Source organism: Astatotilapia calliptera, chromosome 18 (assembly GCF_964374335.1).
Source record: "Astatotilapia calliptera chromosome 18, fAstCal68.1, whole genome shotgun sequence".
Classification (NCBI taxonomy): Eukaryota; Metazoa; Chordata; class Actinopteri; order Cichliformes; family Cichlidae; genus Astatotilapia; species Astatotilapia calliptera.
Window position 1 is genome coordinate 33,956,612 of NC_137439.1, and position 18,741 is coordinate 33,975,352.

General features: G+C 41.6%; 1 long non-coding RNA gene across 1 annotated transcript in view; it reads left to right on the plus strand.

Annotated features, from left to right (window-relative positions):
* The window catches only part of LOC145421788 (uncharacterized), a 50,055-nt gene extending 38,518 nt beyond the window's left edge, over nucleotides 1-11,537 (plus strand). The window contains exons 2-3 of the long non-coding RNA XR_013903152.1: nucleotides 8,268-8,342; nucleotides 11,278-11,537. This is a non-coding gene — a long non-coding RNA (uncharacterized LOC145421788). The remainder of the gene's footprint in view (nucleotides 1-8,267; nucleotides 8,343-11,277) is intronic.
* Nucleotides 11,538-18,741: the final 7,204 nt, after the last annotated feature.

Consider the following 18,741-nt stretch of genomic DNA (forward strand, 5'->3'; position numbering starts at 1 on the left):
AATAGTTTTGTGAGCTTTAACCTGAGATGCTGGCGTTTCTGGCAAAATAAATTTATATTTAAAAACCGATTCAGGATTTAATGAATCGATATCACATTATTCAAACTAAAATCAGTTTGAATTGGGAAACTGATTTTTTTTTAAACCCACCCCTAGTGGAAGCGACCCTTCCAATGAGTGATATGAGTAGAGATTTCCATCTAGAAAGATCGTCTTCTATTTTCTTTTAAAGTCGGATGTGGTTTAATCTGCAAGCTTACGAGAGACATTAACACCTAAATATTTGATATTTCCATATTGCAGTGGGGTAGAAGAAGAATAATGGAAAGGAGCAATTAATCGCAATAACTGTAGATTTCAACCAGTTTATTGAATAATGGGGAAGAGTTTATTAATATAATTACCTCAGAGAGAGTGGTTTGTGAGTACTGGAGAATAGTAACACATCATTTGCATAAAGACTGATGTTATGTTCTACATTCTTGCATTTCATATCCTTCATCACTTTAGCCTGTTTAATTGCTGCTCCTGGTGGTTCAATAAAAATTGCAAACAGTAAAGGGGAGCGTGGGCGTCCCTGCCTGGTGCCCCTCTGGAGACAGACGCTGGAGGATGTTTGGTCATTTGTTCTAACACATGCTTTTGGGGAATTATAATATTAATATAAGATTTTAACCAGTTTGTGAGTTTCCAAAACCAAATTTATGGAAAGTTGCAAATAAAAATTTCCAGTTAACCCTGTCAAACACTTTTTCGGCATCTAGAGAATAGTGTGGTTTCAATTTTTTTACTACATGAATAGTCTATTAAATTAAGTAATCTACATATATTTGTTGATGACTGATTGCCTTTTATGAAACCGGTTTGGTCAGGATGTTTTATGAGGGGGTTTCTCTTCTCTAATCTGTTTTTAGAGAGCTTTCAGATAATTTTATGGTCAACATTAATGAGGGATGTTGGACAATAGCTGGTGGGAAATACAGGGTCTTTGCCTGGTCGTAGCAGGAAACTAATGTAAATATGAATTCATACTTGGTGGTAGCCAGATTTGTCCAGAATTCTTTGTAGAATTCTGATGGAAAGCCGTCTGGACCTGGAGCCTTATTATTGGGTATAGTTTTTAGGGCCTCCTGGGGTTCACCTGATGTCAGTGGTGAATCCAGTGCCTTTGCTTGACTGTCTGGTAATTTCTAAAGGGTTACGTTGTCAAGAAACTTATCATGGTAGTTTTTAGTTGGGTTTATCTGTAGTGAATATAAAGTTTTATATAAGTCCCTAAAAGTGGTGTTTATTCTTTCAGGGTCATATACCGTGTTCCCAGATAAGTCTTTAATGTCACATATAGGCATTTTTTCTTTCATCCATCCATTCACGTCCACTTATCCTTTTCAGGGTCGCGGGGGGTGCTGGAGCCTATCCCAGCTGTCATAGGGCGAGAGGCAGGGTACACCCTGGACAGGTCGCCAGTCTGTCGCAGGGCTAACACACAGGGACAGACAACCATTCACACTCACATTCACTCGTACATTCACACCTAGTGGCAATTTGGATTATCCAATTAACCTATCCCCACAAGCTGCATGTCTTTGGACGGTGGGAGGAAGCCGGAGTACCCGGAGGGAACCCACGCAAACACGGGGAGAACATGCAAACACAGAAAGACCCCGGCCTGATGGTGGAATTGAACTCAGGACCTTCTTGCTGTGCGGCAACAGTGCTAACCACCGTGCCGCCGTGCCGCCCCATTTTTTCTTTCTTCCTTTTTAAATAGCTAGCTAGAAATTGACCGGATTTGTTACCATGTTCAAAGTTTTTCAAGCAAAGTCTTTGTACTAAGAATTGCATCTTTTAAATTAATGATTTCATTTAATTTAGTTTTACATATTTCATTCAGTATTTCCTGTTCCTGGCAGGACACATAGGCTTCTTCTAAGGATTTGATGGTTATGCTTACAGTTGGAGTGACGGGAGCGCCATGTGTTGCAAAGTCCGAAATCACTCATGCACTGTTTAAGTATATTTGTGGACTGCTGAGTTCCTGCTGTGTTGAGCCTATCCATTTCTTCATTTAGTCCAATAGTTGAGGTCGCCCCCAAGAACAAGTGAGCAACCTAGGTGTTCAGAGGTGCACCAAAAAAACATGGAGGGGTCATCAACATTTGGGCCATATATACTTTAAATACATAACTTTTTGTTAAGTATTAACAATTTAATAATTACAAATCTACCCTCTGGATCTATAAGTGCGTTGAATACTGCGAAATTAATGTATTAATTAATGTAATGGATTATGTATTAAAGTTGCTACTCCCCTTTGCCTAGTTTTAGAAGACTGAGAACACATTAGGTCTATGAGTCTACTGTAATAAAACAAACATCAGTTTTTTAAACTGGTTGAATACATTTAACCTCTTCTCTCATATTCCATGTGGCAAACCTTAGCATGCCCATAGCTGTGTGTGTACAGCTAATGTTGCACGATGCGTGTGATGCACAAACGAGTGAGGAAAAAGGAAATACATCACTCATTTTTAAGTCTGATTAAGTGTGTGTATATTAATTTATACAAGCGAGCGCGTACACACTTCTGTGTGTGTGTGTTCTATATGTCTGTGTGCACTGGGAGGCTGCAATAGATGCGCTAAAGCTGAGCGTGTGTGTCTGATTGTGCCGTGCAGATGTGTAAAAATAGTTTGTTGTTCATGACTGCGTCGGGAAACAGTGAAAGAAAGGGGAAGGAAGAAAAGCGAGGACTTGCAGCACACCTACAGCATTCTCTGTCTCTTACCTTTTCGTCTTGTTTAGTGTTGGTACTAGAGAGTTTTTTTTAGCTAATATGCATAACTGTGAAATCTCCCTGGAAACAGACTTTGATTATTTCACGTGAACTGGTGCTTCAGACACAGTGTTTCCTACGAAGGAGTCTTTCCTTTCATCCACCATGTAGCTGCAGTCTTAATACCATTAATACACGTTTGATATTCCACGTGCTTCGTGTGTTTCCTTCTTTAAGATCTTTCCCAGTTTGCACGTTGCTCCAGTTGCCCGTGAGTTTAATCTACAAATAGTGTGTGAAAGTCAGTTCAGTTTTCAGAATCACCTGACACACTCCAGAGGCACTATCAGACTACAGAGCTCTACACAATATTGAATTCCTTTGAAAACCTTATAGGGCCTTTCAAGTAATAACTAGCAGCCAGGAGACATGGCAACAACTACACCCATAAAAACAAGAGGGTGGCTGTCATCACTAGAGCTGTGGTTTTGTTGTGTGTGGTATTGTTAAAGAAGTATAGATGTAAGAGTTTGTTCTGGGTGGGTGGCTGTAGCTCAGGAGGTAAAGCTGGTCATCTACTAATTGGAAGGTTTGTGGTTTGATTCCTGGTTGCTCTAGTCTTGCAGAACTGGTTCTTATATAATGCTTTTCTACTCTAACTGAGCACTCAAAGCGCTTTACACAACTTCACACAGGTACTTTTTAAAAGCTCTTTCTATGTAATGCTTCACACACACATTTTTCGTAGATGCACCTATGGTATGAATTTTAAAATTTCCGTTTGTGTTATCCCATTTTCTGTAGAAGAAAAGAAAATCAGGCTCGATCTTTGAGAAAGAGTGTATTTATTTATTTTATTTAACCTTTATTTACACACATTGTCCCATTGAGACCCAATATCTCATTTACAAGACAGACCTGTTCCAGACAAACGTGTTAAACTTACAACATTAAAAAACCTGGTAAAACTGCTAAATATGTCTATTGTACACAGTCATACTACACAGTAGGCTAAACACAGCTCTGACTCTTTGTCAGGCTGGCTACAGTGCTGAAGAGAAACCCGGAGTTTCTTGTTCCTGATCACTGATGTGTAGTAAGAAGGCCCTGCTCTATGCAGGGATTTTTTTTTAAACTAGGTTTTTCTAGAGTTGTCAGAGCTCTCATTTCAATTGGACTTTTGATTTTTTAAAAGGATTGCATTATCATTTAGACTTGTAAGTTATTTTCAGTGTGTTTTTGCTGAACAGGTGCTCTATATGAAGTATGCAATCAATTTTTTTTATGATAATGTGCAGCTATGTGCTATACAAATACCTACGGATAAATTAAACTGCTTTGAAATTAATTAGTGTGTGCAGAAAAAACACACACAACAAACTGTTACATATTTCCAGAAATCTCACACTGATACTCATCGGGGAATGCCAAACACTCATGCAGGCAATAAAAAACACAGGAAGTGTGATGATGATTGCCAGCAGGCGTTTGCTGGTTTATTATATGGTGGTCATTACGTTTATCATAACTTGCACTGTAGGTTGTATTTGTACATACAATACAACCAGGCAGGTTTTATATATAAATAAGTTGTGCATGATGTATCTTTTTTGCAGTTAGCTGAGTGAAGAGTAGTAGCACTTTGATATTTCCGTCTCACAACATGTAGCATTTAGCACATACAGGCTGAACAGGACTTCAATTCAAACTCTTGGTTCAGCAAGCGCCATTTTTTGAGGAGCCTGTTTCTAGGCAACATCTTAATCAAGTTTCCACCAGAGGGGGAAAAAAAAAGCTTAATAGGCCCTCAGGGTGCGATTTTCTATCATCAGCTGTGAGACAAATCTGAGCTGTTAACAAATTAATCAGTCAAACAGGGGAAAAAGACATTTCTTATTTGTAGACAATTAGGCAACTGCTGCTCATGTGTGTTATAAGCACACAAGCAGCTACGTTTATGCTGATGTCTAATGGAGAAAAACCCAAAGACAAAATGCCTTGTGAAAAATTGTGATTAATTAGAATTTATGCTTTCAAACGTCTTTACTGCCTCAGTGTCATGTGTAATGAGAAATACACTCATGGAGCTGATCACTCAGACACACACGAATCACAGTGAAAAAGTTTATTGTCACACATCTATTTACACAAATCCAACCAAGGGAGCAAGCAGACAGAGAGGGAGACGAGGGTCAGTGAACGGCTGATGCGTAAACACAGTAAGTGAAACGAAAAGGGAGGATTAGTGAAACTAAGAGCTTACTTGTTACATGGGTGGGAGTTTGGGTACAGGTGGCTGAGGCCAGGCGAAGGAGAGAAGAGAATGGATAGATGGACTGGATACTTGTACTGAACTTCAGTGCTCTAAATTATAGAGAATAAAGTCCTAAATACTACGTAACATTTCCCACATTAGTTGTTATTACAGCCTCAGAATGAAAATACACATGCAAATATTAATCCAGACATCATTCTGTTTTAGAACGGAGTCTTGTTCATGAGTGAGGGGCAATGGCAGCAGGAAATTGACAGATGGACTGGGGCTGGAGCTTCAGTCGTGCACATGCTGTGGTCATTGTGGACTTCCTTTCAACATCAAACTTAGACTCATTTTATACATCATTTTTATACTGCTGTGGTCTCATGTTTTCAAAGGGAGACATGGGAAACAGTTATGTGTGAAAGGATGCAGAGTGATCAGTGGACATCTCCAAGATGGCGTGGGGGGTCTTGACGCTAAAACAAAAGTAAGCAGCTGCACAGTGGTTTTCAAGTAGAAATGTCCCCAGCTTGCCACAGGCAGTTTGCAGCAGATAGCAGATAGTCAGTTCATACAAGCACATTTGCACAAACTTCTTGTAATTTCAACAACTTCTCTTCTCAGGTCAATAAAAACAAAGATTACCCAGTCTAAAGGTCAAATGTTGAACAACATATTGATCCAATCCAAGCTGGGTCATGGCTGGACGTCCAATCTGCAGGCCTAGTTTGGACATCATATAGATGTCCAGAATTGGTCACCAACAACCAAACATAGACATGATGTGCATGTCTATCCGAAATCCAGTGTTTAGTGGGAATATCTTCAATATCTAATAACTTGGTCTAACAATAAATGTTTATTCCAGAAGTAGTAACAAAATGTGCTGCTGACCTGTTCCACTTCACTGTCCATTCCCTGTTGTAAAGCTTGTCTTTTTCTTAAGACCTGAACTCATCTATTTTATACATATAATGCACACTTGTGCTTTCATTTATTACTAATTCTCAAACTGTTATGAGAACAAGTTAATAAAGTTCAAAACTTGATTCAAAATTGGCTGATAATTAATTGTTGTGTACCTCTAGAACATTTCCAGCATGGCTGCTATTTCTGATCTCTTACTAGAAGTCCTGCCATGTCCTCTTCTATTTGGGCCTCTACAATGGGAGGTGAACTAAGCTGAATGGAGGCGAATCTAACTTTAAATCATGTGGAAGATAGTACATTGATGAAGAGCACAGGTTGTTTCTATATTTGTTCCTCTTAATGTTCCCACTCAGACCCCTGAGGCTATCACAGCACAACTCCACTTTAATAGTCTGGCCCTTGGAAATGAATTTTCTGAGCAGAATCCAATGAATGTTGGGAGAGAAAAAAATATGCATTGTCCAGGTCAGACTGCTCACCTCACACTGCTCTAAACACAGCCTCTGAAAACTGACTAATCACATGGAAGATCATGGTAACACAGAGAATATAGAGACATTAAAATTCAATGATGATTCCCAACAGTTCTTAGAAGTTTTCTGTTGCCTAATAATTCCTATATTCCTATAGTCAATGACGTGCACTGTAAGCGACAATGATTACTAAAAAAAACAAAACAAATTACTTTCATGAAATGAATACTACTGTAAACTGCTCATATTTTTCGACAGAAATGTTCGGTCAGCAAATAACTTTCCATTTATGCTGGAGTTCTAAAGCACTTTATGCTGATGTCAGTGTCAGAAGTGTTGTCACCACTGTTGCAGATGGTGTTGAAGCCAAAGCCATGAAGGCCTAGTGGAAATGTTGTGACTTGTGCTACGGCTGTGTTGAGAGCACTTGCATACACAGTGATGATATGAGAATGTTACATCATGTAAAAATATATACCATTATTATTGTGAACAATGGAACAGTCCTACTATCAACTGAAATATTTGAAAATGCACTTTTGTAGTTCCTTGTAAAATACATTGTAACAGTTTTCTCAGTATTCAGGCATGAAGATTTAGCCCAATTATTGTTATTGTTCATGATGGTCCATGCAAGGCATAAACTCTAGTCAAATTGTAATAATTATTACATTTTTAAAGAAGACTTATGCGAATACTGCTAAATACTTGTAAAAATGAGCAGTTTGTTGATGTTTGTGAAACATCCACAGCACTCAAGCACCTCATCATTTTGCGCATGTGTACACTTGACAGTTACTTAAGCATGTTAGAAAATATTGGGTGGTCTCAGAATCTCATCTCTGCTTTTCGCGGATGATGGGTTTCTGTTGGCTTCATCAGGTGATGGCCTCCAGCTCGCACTGGAACGGTTAGAAGTGAGTGTAAAGCGGTGGGAACAAGAATCATCACCTCCAAATCTGAGGCCATGGTCCTCAACCTGAAAAGGGTGGAGTGCCCACTCCGGGTCAGGGACGACTTCCTGCCCCAAGTGGAGGACTTTAATTACCTCGGGGTCTTGTTCATGAGTGACGGGAAAAGGGAGAGGGAGATCGACAGACAGGCTGATGCTGCGGCTGCAGTGATGCGGATGCTGTACCTGTCTGTCGTGGTGAAGGGAGAGCTGAGAGTAAAAGGGAAGCTTTCGATTTACTGGTCAATCTACATCCCTACTCTCACCTATGGCCACGAGCTGTGGGTAGTGACCGAAAGGATGAGATCGCGGATACAAGCAGCAGAAATGAGCTTCCTTTGAAGGGTGGCTAGCCTCTCCCTTAGAGATAGGGTGAGAAGTTCAGCCATCCGGGAGGGGCTCAGAGTAGAGCCGCTGTTCCTCCACATTGGAAGGAGCCAGTTGAGGTGGTTCAGGCATCTGACAAGGATGCCCCCTGGGTGAGGTGTTCCGGCATTTCCCACCGGGAGGAGGCCCCAGGCTAGACCCAGGACACACTGGAGAGATTATATCTCTCGGCCTTGGTGTTCCCCCAGACAAGCTGAAGGACGTGGCTGGGGAGGGGGAGGCTGGGGATTTTCTGGTTAGACTGCTGCCCCCAGATAAGCGGAAGAAGATGAATGGATGGAAAATACTGAATGTTGAATAAACAATTTTGTTGTTTCAAAAAGGGCACATACAGGTAGATACAAAGCTGAAAATGACTCGTAGGACTTCTGAGGAATTTATCTATGTCTCTTAGGTATTTTTTGCACACATGTAACATGTAAGTATAGTGATGGTGTGTTTATGTTGGTGTGTTTTTGTGGTATTTGTCTGTTGTTTCCATCGTCCTAGGCAACTGGAGTTAATGTGAGACCACTTATACAGAGATGTTAGCATCAACTCTACAATGATGGGGATTTAAAGGAGGTGAGTAGGCATGAACCAAAACTCAATGTCTAATACTAACTATTAATAACATTTAATTATACACAACGACAGTATATGGAAGATCAAACAGTGAAGCCAAAACGTCTCTATCACCCTCTGGTGTTATAAACCCCACCTTCTTTCAAATTAAGACCAAAAAGGTCTAATCAGATCACATTTCCTGAAAGATTCATTCTGCCATTATTAGTAGTTCTCATCTTGCTGATTTGGGTTCAAGGGGTCTAAGTTCTCATCAGTTAAATTTTAATTATCAACTGTAAAATTGGGATGCAACGTCATCATGACAGCTTTGATTGTCAGCTGCAGTCACGACAAACTTCCACGTCTCTGCTCCGGGACTGCAGCTAGAACCATATCCACAGCTATCTGTTTCAAACTGACAGTGTTAGGTGTTCTACAATAAACGGGAGTAACTGACAGAAGAACCTAAGGCATCCTGACTTTATTTTGGTAAGTTAAATTTGTGTTTTGAGCTAATCAATAAATTCATGCCTTTAGCAGTCAGCAAGGGAAAACAACAGTGTTTGGTAGCTTTGTACACGAACGAATTTACACTGAGTAGAGAAATCACTTTGTTGAGCTAAGTGATTTAATGCTAATTAAAAGTCAGTGCTCTAGTTCAGACATTAGCTCTGCTGCTCTGACTGCAGCAGGCAGCTGCTCAGTCACTACCTAATGCTATTGTTATTGTACTTTTATTATGAATAGTATACTGTAAGAGCAATAGGCTGGACTCTTATGCAGAGTCGAGAAGAGTAATAAGTGACGAGTAACACTATTCTTTTTGAAAGGACATAAAAAATACCTAATAGAACATAATATTTATATTCTGAGACCAAATCATGATATTACATGTGTTAGGTTAAAATTGTTGTTTTGATTGAAGAACAGGATGTTTTTCTGTTTTTTCCTGCAGGTGACCATAATTCAGAATCAGGACAAGAAACCTGTTCCTGGTTCATGTCATCTTTGCAACTTTCCTTTTAAAAAGCACCAATAGCTCCAATGTAAAAACATTATACTGTTGGTTAGGGCTGCCACAAACGATTATTTTGATAGTCGACTAGTCACCGATTATTTTTGCGATTAGTCGACTAATCAGATCATCATCCACTGGATGTAAAACGTACAGCTTATTGCACCAGCAGCATCTGCTCTTATATAACTATCATTAGCTTACAGCTTTAAGTGTTTAAGATATGTGCTAACTAACAATAAAGACAAGATGATAGTTTATTAAATTTTAATGAAATTTGCAGATTGTTTCGGTGGAGTTTAATAAACTCAGCCGTCTGCTCCTTGCTGTCTAAAATATAACAGGATACCGAAGTAAATTCTCGAGCATCTCACACTTCTAATAATCAGCTGTCTGCTTGACGTTGATTCAGCTGTGTAAAAACTATAACTTTAATCTCAGCCAAACCGATTTACTGAGGAACAAATAAAATACTGAAAAAAGCCAAACAATAACATTTTTAAGTTATCTAAGTGACTTATCTATCATGTTTAATTTGCCTGGAGTTCTCACCGGCTCTAGTGAGCCTTGCCCCCGGCTAGCTATCGAGCTGGTGGGTAACAGACGTCTCCGAAAATGTCGGAGCGCTTTTGAAAATATGCGGTGTCTTGATAAACTGAGCAGATATTTGAGGTTTACACAGCTACATTCTCACCTGAAAATATGTTAAAAGTTTATTTTGTGACCCAGAAAGAATAATAAGAGTAATATTAAAACTAACCAGCTGCCGCTATCAGTGGCGGTCCTAGCCTGTTTGGCGCCCTGGGCGAACACACCCTCTGGTGCCCCCCCTCCCCCACCACACACACACACACACACACACACACACATTAAGGATTGTCCATTGACATAAAACTGTTGTCGGAACCATACTGAATTTCACCAGAAAAACACACACATATGAAATTCAAATTCAAATTTTATGAAGAGAGAGAGAGTATGCATAGTATGCAAACGGCTACCAAACAGCCATCATAATTTGTCATACAATGAGAACGGGACAAATCAACAATTGACAATGATTAATTAATATTAAAACCGCCCCGCCCTCTCCTCCCTGTGCCGCAAGCAGCAGGCGTACCTCGCAAACGGAGGGCTCCCTTACTCCCAGCAAATGGGCGATAGAAAACCGATCGGTGCCTGTACCATTCCCAGTATGCGCTGGCATGACGTCGGGGCAGCATGAATACGAGCAATTTTTATTATTTTTTATTAATTTTTTTGCTGATGCCCGTGATGCCGCCCCCCCACCACGATGCCGCCCCCGGCAACCGCCCGTGTCGCCCGTATCAAAAACCGCTACTGCCCGCCATTGTTGGAAACTGAGGATGGCCGCGCTATGAATTCTGGGATAGAATGGGCCACGAAGTATACACCCGACCCATCCTTCAAATCTGGGGAAATGAAGGACGCATTTGTCGGCCGCATTTGTCGGACTCTTCGAATTTGGACAGTCATCGTCGTGTCGCTGTAACGTAATCGGCCTACAAATGCGGGCACAGGAGGATGCGGTTCCTGAATTTGGACACAGTTACTGCTTCTTCTTCTTCTTCGAGATTTGACGGCAGCTGGCATCTTTATACATGCAGTGCTGCCATCTTCTGTTTCAGTCCGTTATTACACTCTTAAATCCTACTACTTATTCCTGCGTCTTTTGGGATCTTATAAAGTTTTAAACTACGCGTCGTCTATTAAAATAGTCGTCGACGATTTTAATAGTCGACGTAATCGTGGCAGCCCTACTGTTGGTATATAAAGTTTTTTCTTCACTTAACAAACAGGCCACATCTTAGCTATAGACTGGAAAAAGTTAAGAAAACTTCCAAACCTGAATTCTGTCAGCTTTGAGGAGTACGTGTTTGACAGTTTGTGATGATTCTTTTCTCTTTGTGATCACAGGAGCTGATTCAAATTCAGACTTCAGCATGAGCTAGTGACAGCATCATCTTATATGTCCACACTTTATGCTGAATACACTTATTTGTTTTAATACTGGAGTAAATAAAGTACACAGGCTAAACTACCATATGATGTACTGTCAGCAAAACCTGCAGCTGTTCTGTTGAGAAAGACAAATTATGGGTTCAGGTCAAATTGTTATTACATTATAATTATGTAATTGGTTTCATTATACATATATGTATATATATATATGTGTGTGTATATATATATATATATATATATATATATATATATATATATATATATATATATATATATATATATATATATATATGAAATAATAATAATTATTATTATCATTCCCTGCTCGCCCCTGTGGACGGTCTATCCTCCAAGCTTGGGTCCTCTACCAGAGGAGCTTGAGGGTCCTGTGTAACCAGTATGTAACAAAATATATAAACAATGGGCAAATCAGAAGACTTCAGGAACGACAGGAGCCCAGAGGATGGGTAACCACAATGAAAACACAACTGCAAATGATGAAGCAATGGTTCAACTGTATTTGAAATTTTTGCACTGTATTGCATTTACAATAATAACCAAAATTGTGTGTGCGCGCACAGATACCCAAAATAAAAAAGAAACGAATGTTAGACCCGGGTCTTTTAAAGTGTCAATAGGATCCAGATCAGGCCTGTTTGGTGATCTGGTGAGTTATTGGTGTGAGTTCAGTCCACGATCGATGTATGGTTTGCACTGTTTTGTCCTACCACAGTTCAGGCAACCACACTTCAAGATTAAATTCCAAATGGGCTGTGGCTCGCCATCCATTACAATGGAAATTTATTCCTCTTCTGCGGATTTCCACAAAGTCTGTAATCCAATGTTCTCTGGGGAGTCTCAGCTCATTCTCCAACTGAAAAAAACCTGACCTAAGAGTGAGGTCAGAATTACTTCAAATGAACATTGTTCACACTTAACTAACAACACTTCTGTTTAAAGTATAAAGCATGAACAAAATATGTTTCAATTTCTAATGTTGTACAACTAATCAAATTCTAAACATTTTCATTACATGGCAATGTAGCTATCAACAATCATTAAAGCAATTCACACTGCTCATTAAAAGCAGCAAACTCAATATACTCTGCTCACTGTCAAGTAAGATAAGATAAGATAAGATAAGATAAGATAAGATAACTCTTTATTGTCATTGCACAGTCATACATAGTACAGTAGTACAATGAAATTGGAAAACTGTCCTACGTCGGCACTACATATAACACAACACGACACGATATGACACATCACAACGCAACAAACAACACAACACAGTATATTAACTTAGTATAAAAAAGAAGAATAAGTGTATTTGTATTGCACACTGTTATTATTGCACATTAATTGTGTGACAAACCAGTGTGTGAATGTGTGTGTGAATGGGTGGATGACTGGATATGTAAAGCGCTTTGGGGTTCTTAGGGACGAGTAAAGCGCTATATAAATACAGGCCATTTACCATTAATTATTATTGCACCTTGTTATAAATATAAATATTATTATTGTTATTGTTTTAAACATTGTTACCTCCCCCCTAAAAAAGTCCAGGGAGGTATCCAGTCAGGTCAGCTATTTACATTGATCAGGGCTATTGCCCTGTTGTAACAGCTGTCCTTGAGTCTATTTGTTCGGGACCTCAGCAGCCTGAACCTCCTGCCAGACGGCAGCAGCTTAAACACCCGGTGTCCTGGGTGTGTGCAGTCCCGTACGATGCTGTGTGCCCTCTTGAGACAGCGAGTGCTGTACAGGTCCTTCAGGGAGGGAAGAGGATGTCCAATGATTTTTTGGGCCATATTGATGACCCTCTGGAGTGCCTTTCTGTGTGCTGTGGTGCAGCTAGAGAACCACACACCGATGCAATATGCCAGCACACTTTCAATGGAGCAGCGGTAGAAGACGGTCAGCAGCTCCTTCTTCAGGTCCATTTTTCTGAGGATTCTCAGAAAGTGGAGACGCTGTTGGGCCTTCTTTAAGACCGCAGAGGTGTTAGAGCTCCATTGGAGGTCTGTGTCTATGTGCACACCCAGAAACTTGAAACTGGAGACCCTTTCCACGCACTCCCCGTTGATGCTGACAGGCTGCAGCTCGGACTTCCTCCTTCTGAAGTCAACTACCAGTTCTTTTGTTTTGGTGGTATTGAGGTCCAGGTTGTTATCTACACACCAATCTGACAGCCTCTGAACTTCAGCTCTGTACACAGTCTCATCTCCCCCTGAGATGAGCCCCACCACAGTGGTATCATCTGCAAACTTGATGACTGTGTTGTCTGGGTGGGAACTAACACAGTCATGTGTGTATAGAGTGTACAGTAGGGGACTCAGTACACAGCCTTGTGGAGAGCCGGTGTTGAGGTTGAGGGCTGAGGAAAGATGAGGCCCCACTCTAACTCTCTATACACGGTCTGAGAGGAAGTCTCTGATCCAGCGGCAGGTGGTGGAAGGAAGTCCAATTTCCAGCAGTTTAACTATTAGTCTGTCCGGGAGTATCGTATTGAAAGCAGAGCTAAAGTCAACAAAGAGCAGCCTGGCGTAACGGCCCTGCACTTCCAGGTGAGAGATGGTGGTGTGGAGCGTTGTAGCGATGGCATCTTCAGTTGATCTGTTAGCTCTGTATGTGAACTGGAGCAGGTCGAGTGTGGGTGGCAAGCAGGACATGATGTGACGTCGGACCAGTTTCTCGAAGCACTTCATTATAACAGGTGTTAGAGCAACTGGTCGGTAGTCGTTGAGGCTGCTAATGTTAGTACGCTTTGGCAGTGGGACAATTGTGGCTGACTTTAGGCACGGCGGGATGCAGGACTGGGACAGTGAAGTGTTGAAGATCTTGGTGAAGACCCCAGCCAGCTGGTCTGCACACTCTTTTAGGACCTTTGCGGTTACCCCATCTGGTCCGGCGGCCTTCCTGGGGTTCACTGCCCTCTGTGTGTGCCTCACCTCATATTCCTGCACTATGAGGCTTGGGCTGCTGCTGCTGCCTCTGGTCCCTTCACCTCAAAGCGTGGTTCAGCTCCTCCGCAAGCTCCGCGTTACCCTCAGTCAATGTGGTATTGCAAGGTTTGTAGTTGGTTAAATGCTGAACTCCCTGCCATACCTGTTGTGAGTTGTTCGTTGTGAAGTGGTCTTCGATCCTTCTCTTGTACGCTGCCTTGGCCTCTCTGATGCCTCTTTTCAACTCAGATCTGGCTGTACTGTACTGCATACCATCACCGGATCTAAAAGCGGCGTCACGTTGCTTCAGCAGGACCTGGACCTCTTTAGTCATCCAGGGTTTCTGGTTGGAATACACCCGGAGACGTTTGTCCACAGTGACACTGTTGACACAGAAGTTAAAATATGAGAGCACTGATGTTGTGTGCTCTTCAAGGTCCTGATGTTCGAACACGCTCCGGTCCGTGTTTTCAAAACAGTCCTGCAGCTGATGTGATGCACCTTCTGGCCAGGTTTTCACAGTTTTTGTGACTGGGGGGGGGGGGGGGGGGGCGCTTCTCCTAATGGGAGTGTATGCAGGGATCAGCAGCATGGACATGTGGTCTGACAAACCTAGATGTGGTAGAGGGGTTGCTCTGTAGCCTTTTTGGATGTTGCTGTAGGCTTTATCCAATGTGTTTTTCCCTCTCGTTGCACATTTAATATGCTGTTCAAATCTGGGGAATACTGACCTTAAATCAGCATGGTTGAAGTCCCCAGCTATAATGTGCACTGCGTTTGGATGGGAGTTCTGCTGATTGCTTATTGTCTTGTGCAGCTCCTCCATGGGCGAGTTAGCATTAGCATCTGGTGGTACATACACAGCCGTTACCATGACAACAGTAAACTCGCGAGGTATGTAGACGGGTCTGCACTTCACAGTCAAATATTCCAAATCTGGGGAACAATGGCTGTCTACAGTCTTTGTGTTTTTGCACCAGCTGTCATTGGTGTAGATGCATAAACCCCCTCCTTTGATCTTACCGGAGTGGCCATTCCTGTTGTGACGGTGGACCGTGCGGCCTGCTAGCTCAATAGTCGAGTCCAGAATTGATGGCTGCAGCCAAGTCTCTGTGAGTTATAATATTATGCTGCTGTTCCGTACACATTTGTTGACTGCAATTTGTAATCTCAGTTCGTCGATTTTGTTGGTTATAGAAACTATGGAAACAAACTCAGAAGGTCCTGACGACTGTAGGTGGACTCTACTTGATGTATAATAATAAAAAACACACACATCCACACAGATACACTTAGAAAAAGTAAAAAACAAAACACTGAACATGAGGAGCAGTGAGCCGCTGCGTCTGTGCGCGCTGCCATCTTGAAAGTAACAACAGTGATGAATAAAAGTAACACAATAAAACATTTCAATGCAACAGAGAGACATACTTTTTTCCCCTAACAACAGCTAATAAGTTCTCAACTAACACTTAACAACGGGAGTGTGCGTTTAGCTAGTACCCGCTAGCTACTTGCATAGTACCGTCACCATTAGCGTTTGTTTTTTGAAGCGAACAACGTCAACATTTCAGGATGCCGATCAGCGGCTATAACAGTTTGGTTACTCACCAGTGCAAAGCACTTCGTATTCATAAAACTAGCTTCGGCTATCCAAATCTGGCGGCTAATCAAGCAGACACCAACAGCTTCGCTGTTTCAACAGCTACCACGTTTTCCCCACAGGTACAGCTATGGCGCGTGTGGTCTAGGCAGCCTTAGCAGCGCAACCAAACATGAAAGCACAAGGCGGGACAAACAATCCCATTGGTTGGACCGCATTTGTATCCAGGTCAAAAAATAACCTTTGAGAAACAAAAATAAATAAATAACACAAATAATGCAATTCCGTACAAAATAATTTGGATTTTTTTTCTTTAGAGTCTCTCTCCAATTATGAGTGTTTTCAACTGAACAGAATAAAACACCTTTAATAATAATTACAATAAACAGTCTCTAATTGCATCTGTTTGCCACTGGGCTACACCTGCGCAGTATCTTAGCTGTTCCTAGGACTGCGCTCTTCTGGACAGAGATCTCCGATGTTGTTCCTGGAATTTGCCGGAGCCACTCGCCTAGTTTGGGAGTCACCACACCTAGTGCTCAGATTACCACTGGGACCACCGTTACCTTCACCCTCCACATTTTCTCGAGCTCTTCTCTGAGCCCTTGGTATTTCTCGAGCTTCTCGTGTTCCTTTTTCCTGATGTTGCTGTCATTCGGAACTGCTTCATCGATCACTACAGCCGTTTTCCTTTGTTTGTCTACCACCACTATGTCCGGTTGGTTAGCCATCAACATTTTGTCCTTCTGTATCTGGAAGTCCCACAGGATCTTAGCTCGGTCATTCTCCATCACCCTTGGGGGCGTCTCCAGTTTTGACCTCGGGACTTCCAGGTTATACTCGGCACAGATGTTCCTGTACACTATGCCGGCTACTTGGTTATGATGTTCCATGTATGCCTTGCCTGCTAGCATCTTGCACTCTGCTGTTATGTGCTGGATTGTCTCTGGGGCATCTTTACACAGCCTGTACCTGGGGTCTTGCCTGGTGTGATAGACCCAGGCCTCTATGGATCTTGTGCTCAGAGCTTGCTCCTGTGCTACCATGCATTAGTGCCTCTGTGCTGTCTTTCAGTCCAGCCACTGGTAGGATTTATGAATATCAGCCACCTGCCGGTGGTACATACCGTGCAGGGGCCTGTCCTTCCATGATAGTGCCTCCTCTTCCTCCTCATTCTTGGGTTTCTGCTGCCTGAGGTATTCACTGAGCACTTTATAATATATAAAAAGAACATTTTATATTAAATGTTAGATTAAAAACAAGCAAACAAAATATTGTGTAGAAATATAATTTGCTTTTTTCTTTTAACAACAGGACCCAGATTCCATATTATTATTGACAGCTACATCCACCCTGGGGGAAAGTGAGTGAGACCATCAGGATAAAGCTGGGTCTGGATTCTTCGGTCCAGTGATTTTTAGAAACTTCTCCCTTTCTTACATCAAAGCTGTCCTGTGTTAGATGTTTTGTTGCAAACGCTGTCAAACCTAAAATGAGGATGTGGGCCCAGCTAGTGAATATGCCAATTGTCATGACCATTGATCAACAACCACTGATCACAGATCATTTGCCATGAGTACCATTCACAGCGAGAGAGAGAATGGCTGCAATCACAGTATGGTGGTGACAGATGTATCCTTAGGCCCCCTCTTTGATTCAGAGATGGTCTTTCCCTTTTCATGTAAATGGCCTCCTTTTCACTTAGGCAGCGGTTGTTCTTCTCTTCTGGATCAGCTGGAGCTTTCTTTAGGCGCCTTCGCAGCTTTGACAAATGTCCAGCTGGGATAAACACATTTACTCCGGGCCTTCTTGGTGTGATGTTCTTCTGCTTCTCTGGCCGCTGTGTCTGTGGGGATGGTGTTCACTCTATGTTGTAATGTCCTGATGACACCCAGTTTATATGGATCCATATGCGTAGGTAGGTTTAGTTAGCGTATTGTCTGTCTTATTGTACTATTCTTAGTTAGCGTATTGTCTGTCTTGTCTTAATGTTGGTTTAAAATGGAGCACTGTAACAAAAAATAATTTCCCCCAGGGATCAATAAAGTATTCTGATTCTGATTCTGATTATGGTACACATCAGCTTTTAGATGTCCCCCATTACTGATGGAAATCTCTCAGTCTAAGATAGCTAACCTGCCACTTTTCATATCCTTCCTGGTGAATTTGATGTGTTGGTTCACTGAGTTAATGGGATCTATGAATTGTGGTACGTCCTGAGATGTGATTTTCAACCAGGTGTCATCCACATACCTGAGTCAATGACTTGGTGGTGTTTCAGGGTAGGATAGCAAAGCTCTCTTTTCCACTTCTTCCATGTACAAGTTGGCCACGATGGGTGAAACTGGGGAGCCCATGGCACACCCATGTTTCTGCCTGTAGTACTGACCCTTGTATGTGAAATAGGTGGAAATAAGACACAGTTCCAAAAGCAAACACTTGGTCGATGCTGAGAGTGGTCCTGTCACTTCAGTGACTGGAATACAAGTGAAGAACAAACCGTGCACCTACCCTTGTGTGCCGGAAGGATGATATTGTAGTTGTCATTACTTAGTGATGTGAGTGAAATTACTAAGTGTGAAATTGAACAATGACCCCGAAAAAATTCAAAGAGTAATTCTTACAGTATAAAACCAAAGAAACTGTATAGATGATGCTATATGCACACTTAATAGCATCTTCCACATTATCAGTGAATCTTTTCAATGTATCCTTTAGGGTGTGACTAAAATGTAATCCTTGATAAACCCTTTGCACAATTAATACTTGCTGTAGTGTGAAGTGACCTTGTTAAGTGCATCTATTTACCTTTCTCTATCTAATCACCCAATCACACGGTAACAACTCAATGTATGTAGGCATGTAGAGGTG